Raw genomic sequence first — 10918 nt, 5'->3', positions numbered from 1 at the left:
ATTGCACGGGCGTGCACCGTGGCTCCCAAACAAAATCGATGTCCTTTTTTTCCCACAATCACACTCACAGAGCTCGCGGCTGGCGTGTGTGCCCGCAAGCTGCTTCTTAAAGGGCAACGTACAGGTAGGTTAATCTGCCTGTACGTGCCATTCTGCCGACGTATATCGGCGTGAGCCTGTCGGCAAGCAGTTAATGAAAGTTTCTCCGCTGTAAGAATAGAGTAGCTCAGTGGTAGGGATTCCCCCAATCAACATACTGTGTTTGGATGGGGAAATCAAGTCATTTTCTTTCGTTCAACCCACTGGTTGTATTGCTAGCCTTAAATTTGATTTCCCATTACTTTCAGTCTCTGTGGCAGTGATAGCCTGGACAAAACAGAAGGGTGAATTTACCTAGTGGGAACACAGAAAGCAACAAAAACTTGACAATGGTTCTAATCCTTTCCAAAACGAAAAAATTCTATACATACAATTGAAAATGATTCAGTTTTATTTCAAATGCTGCATGATACAGAAGAGAAAACACAGTACATTGCCAACCTTTCCATGCTATTATTATAAATCATGAAAGTAAGAAAAGAAAGATGAAAGGAAGGCGAAAGTGTGGTGAGCCCTTAATGGAACCAGTGCAAAACACAGTCCACCTTATCATGACCTGCCTGATGATACTTTTTCATTGCTCCCCAAGCCCTACCCAAAAGAAGCAGTTATTTTAAGCCCCATGTGCGCTATAAACCAGTGGTGGTGGATGTATAGTTGGCCTAAAAGCACAAAAATTATTTGCATGGCTCCACCCATTATCCTAAGACGATGTTTTACACCCTTTGTCTATGGAATTTGTGATGGAGGCAATAAATGTAGAAACTCTTTGTTTCAAGATGGCTCTTTTGTGATCTATAGGCATATGAAATAATAGCAAATATATTAACTACAATGTTTGCCATTAGGTAATTTATATCATTATGAATGAAAGTGAGGGAATCTTCCTATTGTCATTTATACATATTGAGTGAAGCTCTACTATTATGCATTCACTAATAATGGAGGGGTGGTGCTAGGTTGGTCTAAAAAGTAGGATTAACCCACATCCCTATTAATCTGAGAAAATGCTAAATTGTTCCTCTTACATGACTTTAAAGGGAAAAAAGATACTGTGGGGTAATAATGCATATGAATTTTATTTTAGCAAGAAAGGGGAGGTGTAGATAACACAAATTTACAATGTGCAAACATGGCTACACAGAAAAATACACGATGCATAATGTGACAAACATGCAATACAGTACGAGAGGTTTACAATCATTAGACTCCAAGCCTGCGTGCTGAAAATTTATCGTCCCTAACTACAATAGCACACTGCTCAGTGCTTCAGGATTACTATTTAAAAGAATAATAATCTTTGGACCAATACTTGTGATGACCAAGAAATTCAATTAAATCAGAAAAATAATAGTAATAGCTGCTGCTTATTTAAGACATACATCATATAAAATTGTATATATATAAAAAGGATAGATAAAACTTCAAAACAGAAAGTCCACTAATTAAATATATATATATATATATAGCAGCGCTCAACATGCAAAATCTTGTTCAGATGTTGTTCATTTGTGCTCTTGAAAAAATGGTGATAGAGTCCAACACGTGAAAAAGAAGAAAGATCGGAACCACCTTCCACCTGACGTTTTCCACCTTTTGTGCTCTCAAAATATAAGCCCCCCTTGGGGATGCACTCACCAGAAAATCAAGGATATAAGAGCCTTCAATATATCAAACCACTATATTCTTTGGTCGTAGAAAATCAAGGATATAAGCGCCTTCAATACGTCAAACCATTATATTCTTTGGTCGCTAGATGTCACCATAATAGGGTGGTCCAATGCTCATAAAGGATATTGAAGGCGCTTAAATCATTAGACTCCGTTTGACATATGGGACACATGTACGGAGAGTGTAACTCGACGTGTTTCGAGTTACTACTCTTCTTCAGGGGTATCTGATTGGCAACCGCACGATAAGGATGTGTCTGAAATTGAGGGGAGAGTCATGAGCCAAAAAATGAAACAGCAGAAAGAATCATTCACATAGAATATATGCAACAGTAAAACCACTATAATAAGAACTCAGAGTCGGTACTGACCATATAGTATTGCTTAGGAACATCATAGGTTACTGCATCCATTAAGAAACATTTTAAAAGAAAACTGGGGGGAACAGATGGCCACTATTCCTTCCTAGTACTTGCTCTTGAACCGGATCTGGGCGAGCCGTATACACCAGGCCTGGCAGAGCCCAGGAGGGAGGTTCCCCAACAGAGGGCGCCAGTACACCAGATAGTATGTGGTAGTTCTTGTGGGGCTCAATGCCCTGTAAAAAAAGGTAGGATATAAGGAGTGATACTGAGCTGTAAGAGGGACAGAGGTGCCTGAGGCCAGCATATAGCACTAATGCCATAAACCCATGCACTTATAGTAAACAAAACATAAACTATTATGCATTCACAAGGGGGACTGGAAAAAAGCACCCTATGGAACTGATAAGGGGTCCATCCAAAGGACTCCTCCTGAGATAGCAAACAATTGAGCTCCAAGATGGAAATGACTTGCTAAGCTATTGCTAGACTTGTCAGGCTTCAAAAGTTTGTTGTATAATTGCAGCAAGTCCGCATTGCATGACTCCAAATCAACCTTCTTTGCAAACATTCTGCAAGTCTGCTGCAAGTTCTAGTTCAGTTATATTGTGCAATAGTCATCCCACCACAGGGGCCACTGGGTCTCAACTATAAATAATAATGGCCCTCCTGAATCATAAACGTCCTATTTGAAAGGTTTCACATCCCCCTTCCCCATCCCTGTCTGGATGCTGTAAATCTGAAGTCTCTCCTGATATGTTTTATCCCTCAGACCTTTCACCATTTTTGTTGCCCATCTCTGGATTCAATCTATCCTGTCTCCAGAACAAGACCTATATAGTAGAATTAGGATCTCCTTCCTCCTGCTGGTGATCCCTTTGGTGCAGCAACCCAGAATCCTATTCACTTTCTTCACTGCCTGGCCACACTTTTTTGCAAATTTTTCAATAATCTGAAATACAGTAGCTCTGACCAACTGTACACCCAATGTTGTGATCTGCAATTGGATTCTTTATCACAAAGTGCATCATTTGGTTTTTTAGAAACATTGACGTCAGTTTTCATAGACTCGTCCCAATTTTCTAGCAATGCTAAATCATTTTCCATATTACAAACGCCTCTAGAAGAATAAATTCTATTACGTACTGTTGTGCTATATTGCGTACAAACAGATGAAACAGAACAGGACCTGGTACAGAGCTGCATGATACGCCACTAGTGACTGGTCTACTCAGAATGAACCCCATTTACAACAAAATTCTGATACTTATATTTCAGCCAATTGTGTATTAACAGAACAACTCACACTTTAAGTAGGTTTAAAATAAAGCCTACTTATTTTTTAAGGGCTTGCAAACTCATCAAGCATAGACATTCTGAAGAGGAAACTTTATTGGAACCATTCAGAAAATCACATATCAAAATGAACATGAACCTTGTAACATAAAGCACACAGGTAATAATACTGTACGTGTGTGAGAATATGCTATAGTTCACTTAGTCTGCAACGCCTTTCCTAAACCAGAAAGGTTTGAGTGAAGACATAGATCAGTAATAACTACATCCTGATCCAACCTGTTTTTCAAGATTTTTCAACCAGTAGTTAATTTTTTTTAGAATTTTTTCCTAAACTATTATGGATATTAAGATGTATACATTTCTTAATACAGTATTTGTTGATTGAATCAAAATGTACCTATCAACATTTTGCTCATCAAGGATAAGCAGCCATGCATAGCCACAAACTGAACATCCACTCCACTCCAACAAAATAAAATGTGTTCAGCTCATGGATTCATAGTGTTAGAGAATTGATAGTTACTCCATAGTTATAGTCCAACTCGATCCAAAACAATTTGGTTAGGTTTGATAGATTGGGCAAGGTTTTTCATTTCTGACTGTGACCTAATTGGAGGGAGTTTTCCTCTCTTGCTGTGTGCTCCACACAGATACTGAAGGCAGCGAAAGCACTTTTCTTAAAGCATTTGTTAACCCCCCCCCCCCCAAAAAAAAAAAGGATCCTGTTCCCTTAAAGCATGATATACAGCACAGTAATTTGGCCCCCCTGTATCACCTGAAATACCGGGCTGATACTGCCTGGCTATACCCTTCCCTCTGTATGCTGACTCCGATATATCAGGGCTGTTGAGCCCTGACACCGTCCGCTGCTGTAATCCCCTCTGTACTATAATAAGAAGTGTCCCTGTGTCTGTGTAATGTTAAAAATCTGCAGATCTGTACTTATATGAGCGCGGCTCCCAGCGCTCAGCTGACTGTTCTCTCTCTCCCCCCCTCTATGGCTTACATCAGCGGGAGGGATTGGCCCAGCCCACTGGAACTGTGAGCCGAGAGAAGAGAGCTAACAAGTCAGCTGAGCACTGGAAACCAAGTTTATATAGGTACAGTTCAGAAGCTCTTTATCAGGGCTGGCTTAGCCCTTCCTTCTCTGGGCTGGCTGCTCAGCTGTCTGCTAATTGCCAGCTCTCCTCTCCACATTTACCAGCTGTTCCTGATGGTGCTCATCTGACCTGCCTACTTAAAGCCTTCCAGCTCACTTCACCTCTGCCTTTGCCTTGGTCACATCACTAGAAACCATCTCCTGTGGTTTGTTTAAAGACTGGCTTGCTGACATGCCTTCTGGCTCCTTATCCTGCTTGCTGATGCTCTACTTGGATCCCTGACTTCTGGCCTGGCTGACTACCCGATCTGGTTACTGGACTCTGGCTATGCTTGACTATGCTTTTTCTATTTACCTTTTTATTTTTATTAATAAACAAGTGTGATTTAATTGTACTTCTGTCTCAGTCAGATTCATGGTTTCTGACACTCTTTTACATTACACAGGCATATGGACACTTATTATTATAGTATAGAGAGGATGGGAAGGTTTTGTAGAAGTGGGTTAAAAACCACTTTAACCACTTGCCAACTAGCCGACGTCATTATTCTGTGGCAGGTCGGCACAATCCCATGAACTGTTGTAGCTGTACTTCGCTCCCTTTAAACGGGATAGCAGGTGCACTGCGGGGGTGCTGATGAGCATGGCCAGTGGTCGCGGGCACGAGAGGCAGAACCAAGACGTGTGTGTGTGTGTGTAAACACACAAATTTGTGTTCAGTGAAGAAGAGAGAGATTGTGAGTTCCTACTAGCTATGAACATCGATCTGTCATTTCCTCCAATCACTCTCATCACCCTACAGAACAAACTAGGGAACACAGTTAACCCCTTGATCGCCTTCTAGTGTTAACCCTGCCAGTGACATTTACACAGTAATCAGTGCATTTTTATAGCACTGATCGCTGTATAATTGTCAATGGTCCCAAAAATGTGTCAAAAGTGTCCGATCTGTCCGCCATAATGTCGCAGTCCCGATAAAAATCACTGATCACTGCCATTACTAGTAAATCTTTCCCGTATACCTTTTGTGCAAATCAATACACACTTATTGCGATTTTTATTACCAAAAATATGTAGAAGAATACATATCAGCCTAAACCGAGGAAAAAATTTGCTATTTTTTTTTTTAAAAAAATTGGGGATATTTATTATAGCAAAAAGTACAAAATATTGTTTTGTCTTTTTTTAAAAATTTACGCTCTTTTTTTGTTTATAGAGCAAAAAATAAAAAAACGCAGAGATGATCAAATACCACCAAAAGAAAGCTCTATTTGTGGAAAAAAAGCACATCAATTTTGTTTGGGTACAACGTCGCACAGCCACGTAATTGTCGGTTAAAGCGTCACAGTGCCGTATAGCAAAAAATGGCCTGATCATTGAGCAGCCAAATCATCTGGGGCTGAAGTGGTTAAAGTGGAGGGCCACCCTAACAAAAAACATAGCATTAATATTCATAAAAAAATAAAACATTTGAAAAAAAAAATGTTTTTTTACCTTACCAGAAACCCCTGTTGCTAGGCAGTCTTCCTAATATTCCTCTTCCTACTCCGCGGTGATCTTCAGTCTTCTCTCCTCCCTGCGTTGTCTTTTGGGTAATGGGGCGTGCTGTGTTCTGGGAACTGTGTGTTTCTTAACACAGCGCGTCTTGCGCATGCACAGTAGGAAACGGGCAGTGAAGCCGCAAGGCTCCACTGCCTGTTTCCCTTAGTGAGGATGGCGGCACCGGGACCCGAGGGACAGTTAGGCTTCGGGTGGCTGACATCGCGGGCACCCTGGAAAGGTAAGTGTCCTTATTAAAAGTCAGCAGCTACTTTTTTTTTTAGCTGCTGACTTAAAAAAAAAAAAATTCCTACTGGAACACCTCTTTAACCACTTGGGATCCGCGCTATTGCCAAATGACGGCATTAGCGCGGATCTACTTTTCCGGGACTACGTCTATTGACGTCGTCCCGGGTACGAGCGGCCTGCGCGCGCACTGAGGGGCGCGCGCGGCGCGCTCTGTGATCGGCGAGTCCGTGAGACTCGCCTGATCACCGATCCGTGCAAGGGGTCGATCCCGACCCCTTATCACGTGATCAGCTGTCAGCCAATGACAGCTGATCATGTGATAGAACGGAGCCGGTAATCGGCTATTATTCCTCCTCGCGCTGACAGCGCGAGGAGAGAAAAAAAAAGCCGATCACCGGCGGCCGTGATCGGGACATCAGTCCCGATCACGGCCAGCAATACAGCTGACCACCTGCCCCCTGCCAGTGCCCACCGCAGTGCCATCCTGAATAAAAGTAAGTTCCCCCACATCAGTGCCACCCACAGTGCCCACAGTGCCACCCACAGTGCCACCCACAGTGCCATCCAGCAGTGCCACCAACAGTGCCACCCACAGTGCCCACAATGTGCCTCAAAGGTGCTGCACCCCAGTGCCACCCATCAGTGCCCAGCAGTGCCGCCCATCAGTGCCCAGCAGTGCCGCCCATCAGTGCCCAGCAGTGCCGCCCATCAGTGCCACCTATCAGAGCCACCTATCAGTGCCACCTATCTGTGCCCATCAGTCCCATCTATCAGTGGTACCTATCAGTGCCCATCCGTGCCACCCATCCGTGCCACCCATCCATGCCATCTTATCTGTGCCCATCTTTGCCCATCAGTGCCGCCTTATCTGTGCCCATCAGTGCCGCCTTATCTGTGCCTATTAGTGCCGCCTTAACTATGCCTATCAGTGCCCACCAGTGCAGCCTATCAGTGCCCACCAATGCAGCCTATCAGTGCCCACCAATGCAGCCCATCAGTGCCCACCAATGCAGCCATCAGTGCCGCCTAATCAGCGCACTTCAATGAAGGAGAAAAATGACCCGTTTGCAAAATTTTATAACAAACTATTAAAACATGATTTTTTTTTTTTTTTTTTGCATCTTTTTTTGTTTGTTTAGCAAAAAATAAAACTCCGAGCTGTAACTAAATACCACCAAAAGAAAGCTCTATTTGTGGGAAAAAAATGATAAAAATTTCATTTGGGTACAGTGTTGTATGCCCGCGCAATTGTCATTCAAAGTGCATCAGCGCTGAAAGCTGAAAATTGGTCTGGGACTGAGGGGGGTTTAAGTGCCCAGTAAGCAAGTGGTTAAGAACTGCGCTGAATGTTGTATATTGCAGAGTTCAGCTTTAAGCGAAAAGCTTGCAGAGAGGTGATCCAAATGCCAAAATTTGTTTAACCACTTAAGCCCCGGACCATTTGCCTGGCCAAAGAGCAGACCACTTTTTGCGAATCGGCACTGTGTCGATTTAACTGACAATTGCACGGTCGTGCGATGTGGCTCCAAAACAAAATCAACGTCTTTTTTTCCCACAAATAGAGCTTTCTTTTGGTGGTATTTTATCACCACTGCGGTTTTTATTTTTTGCACTATAAACAAAAAAAGAGCGACAATTTTGAAAAAAACACATTATTTTTAACTTTTTGCTATAATAAATATCCCCCAAAAAAAGATATAAAATTTTTTTTCCCTCAGTTTAGGCCGATACGTATTCTTCTACATATTTTTGGTAAAAAAAAAAAATCGCAATAAGCATATATTGATTGGTTTGCGCAAAAGTTCTAGCATCTACAAAATAGGGGATAGTTTTATGGCATTTTTGGGACCATTGGCATTAATACAGCGATCAGTGCGATTAAAATTGCATTGATAACTGTAAAAATTTCACTGGCAGTGAAGTGGGTTAATATGTATCCTTGTTTGTGTTCTAACTGAAGGGGGGATTGGACTGTGCAGGGAAACTAACAGATCCGCTGTTCATACTCTATATGGACAGACGATCTGTCAGTTCACTGCTCAGAGAACTGGAAACTGTGTGTTTACACAGACAGCTCCCGGTTCTCCGTGTGCCCCAAGCAATCACGGGAGCCCGGCCGTGATCAAGACCACCGGGCACCCGCATCGGCTCGGGGAGCACGACTGACGTAGCATAACGGCGATTTGCGCAGCCATGCTGCCGGCGGTACAGCTGTGGTGGCTGGTCGGCATGCAGTTAAGGGCTTCCTATCCTTGTTTATATATCAGCGTTGCATAATAACACAACCAAAACAGGAGGTTCCTATGCAGGGGTAACAGTCGCAATCCAAGATCCTATAAAATTCAGCCTAGTGGATAGTAATGAGACCACACTGGGTCCACTCAGACTTTGCTGACATGTTTCAATACAACCCGCATGCATCCTGCCACAGCAACACTGAATATCCCAGGAACACAAATTATACTCCAGGTGGGGAACAAGGTGTGACTAGTGCTTAACCCCCTGTATACTACTACAGACCTTTCACTGCTACCAGTTTATCTTATGAAACTGTAAAACCTATGAAGCAGGCACTTGTGATCCTTTGCCTGGGCCATCCATTTTAAGGGAGCATGCTTTGCAATGAGTCTGTAGCAGCATCCCATCAAGTAGTATTCAGGGGAAAAAACTGGCGCATTATAACTGTATTCAGACATAGTCCAGCCAATTGAAAAAACAAATGTCTCTTTAACCACTTAAAGCGGAAGTAAACCCATCAATCTAACAGTTTGAAAAAACAGTTACATTCCCAGCATGCCGGAAATGTTAACGGTCACATTGGTTGTGCTCTCAACCAAACTGTCACAGCATCTAATGGCTGGTGTCATAACTGATCACATGTACAGCTTCATGGCAGTTAAAGATTAAGGGGAGGCCAAGATGGCAGCTTCCTTGGCTGAAAACGATAGGAGGGTTTACTTCCACTTTAAGCCCTGGACCAATTTGCAGCCAAAGGACAATTGCGCAGTCGTGTGACGTGGCTCCCAAACAAAACAAACAAAATTGGCGTCCTTTTTTTCCCACAAATAGAGCTTTCTTTTGGTGGTATTTGATCACCTCTGCGGTTTTTATTTTTTGCGCTATAAACAAAAATAGAGCGACAATTTCGAAAAAAATGCAGTATTTTTTACTTTTTGCTATAATAAATATCCCCAAAAATATCAAAAAAATTGTTTTCCTCGGTTTAGGCCAATACGTATTCTTCTACATATTTTTGGTAAAAAAAAAAAAAAAAAAAAAAAAAAAATCGCAATTAGCAATTATTTATTGGTTTGCGCAAAAGTTATAGCGTTTACAAAATAGGGGATAGTTTTATAGCATTTTTATAAAAAAAATTTTTTACTAGTAATGGCGGCGATCAGCGATTTTTATTGTGACTGCGACATTAAGGCGGACACATCAGACATTTTTGGAACCATTGTCATTTATACAGCAATCAGTGCTATTTAAATGCACTGATTCCTGTGTAAATGACACTGGCAGTAAAGGAGTTAACCACTACAGGGCAGTGTAGGTGTTGTGTGACGTTATGTGTTTCTTTTATTGTAGGGGGCATGGCCTGGCATGTGACGTCACTGGTCATCTTTCCCTATAAAAGGGAATAGACGATCGGTGACAGCCACACTAGGAAGCACAGGGAGAGGTTTGTTTACACAGACCTCTCCCCGTTCTTCAGCTCTGTGACCCGATCGCGGGACACCAGCGGTGATCGGGTCCGCTGGTCCCGTGGCCACGGTCACGGAGCTCAGGACCGGGTTGGGAGAGCGCCCAACCCACGGCTGGGCATTTAAAGAGCCACGTACAGGTACGTGATTGTGCCCAGCCGTGCCATTCTGCTGACGTATATTTCGGCGTGAGGCGGTCCTTAAGCAGTTAAGACACAATCACAACCATCAAGTAGAATCGTAGCGCCTCTAATGCTCACACGACTGGACTTTGACGGACTAGGTCCGATGGTCTTCCCGACGGATTTTCGGCAGAGGTCCAACGGAATTTCTGAACAAAATGGGACTAAACAAGGAAGTTCAATAGCCAGTAGCCAATAGCTGCCCTTGTGTCGTATTTGGTCCATCGGACTAGCACACAGACGAACGGTTTTCCCAATTTTTAGTTCATCAGACTTGAGGCCTTCGGATAGATTTGAAACATGTTTTATTTCTAGGTCCGTCAGACTTTTTGGGGAAAAAAGGTCCACTGGAGCCCACACACGATTGAATTGTCCGACGGATTCCAGTCTGCCGGAAAGTCCGGTTGTGTGTACGTGGCATTAAGCCCACTTAATGGCCAAACACTCTTTCTCCACAATGCTATAATTGCTCCCTGCAGGGATCAGCTTCTAAATCAAACAGATCACTGGGTGTTCTTCACCTACCACTTGTGATAATACAGCCCCCAGTCCTATACTTGAGGTATTGGTCTGGACCACAAATTCTTTGTTGATGTTTGGGGCTACCAGCACTGGCTTTCTTCACAGAGCCTACTTTAAACTTTGAAAAGCTTATTCAGCTTTTGGATTCCACTTAATCATTACAGAGCAATTCTTTCCATCGGTCAGATCATTT

This window comes from Lithobates pipiens, unplaced genomic scaffold (genome assembly GCF_037356315.1).
Source record: "Lithobates pipiens isolate NorthernLeopardFrog02 unplaced genomic scaffold, aLitPip1_a1.2 Scaffold_13, whole genome shotgun sequence".
Taxonomy (NCBI): Eukaryota; Metazoa; Chordata; class Amphibia; order Anura; family Ranidae; genus Lithobates; species Lithobates pipiens.
Note: the sequence above shows the minus strand (reverse complement) of the source record.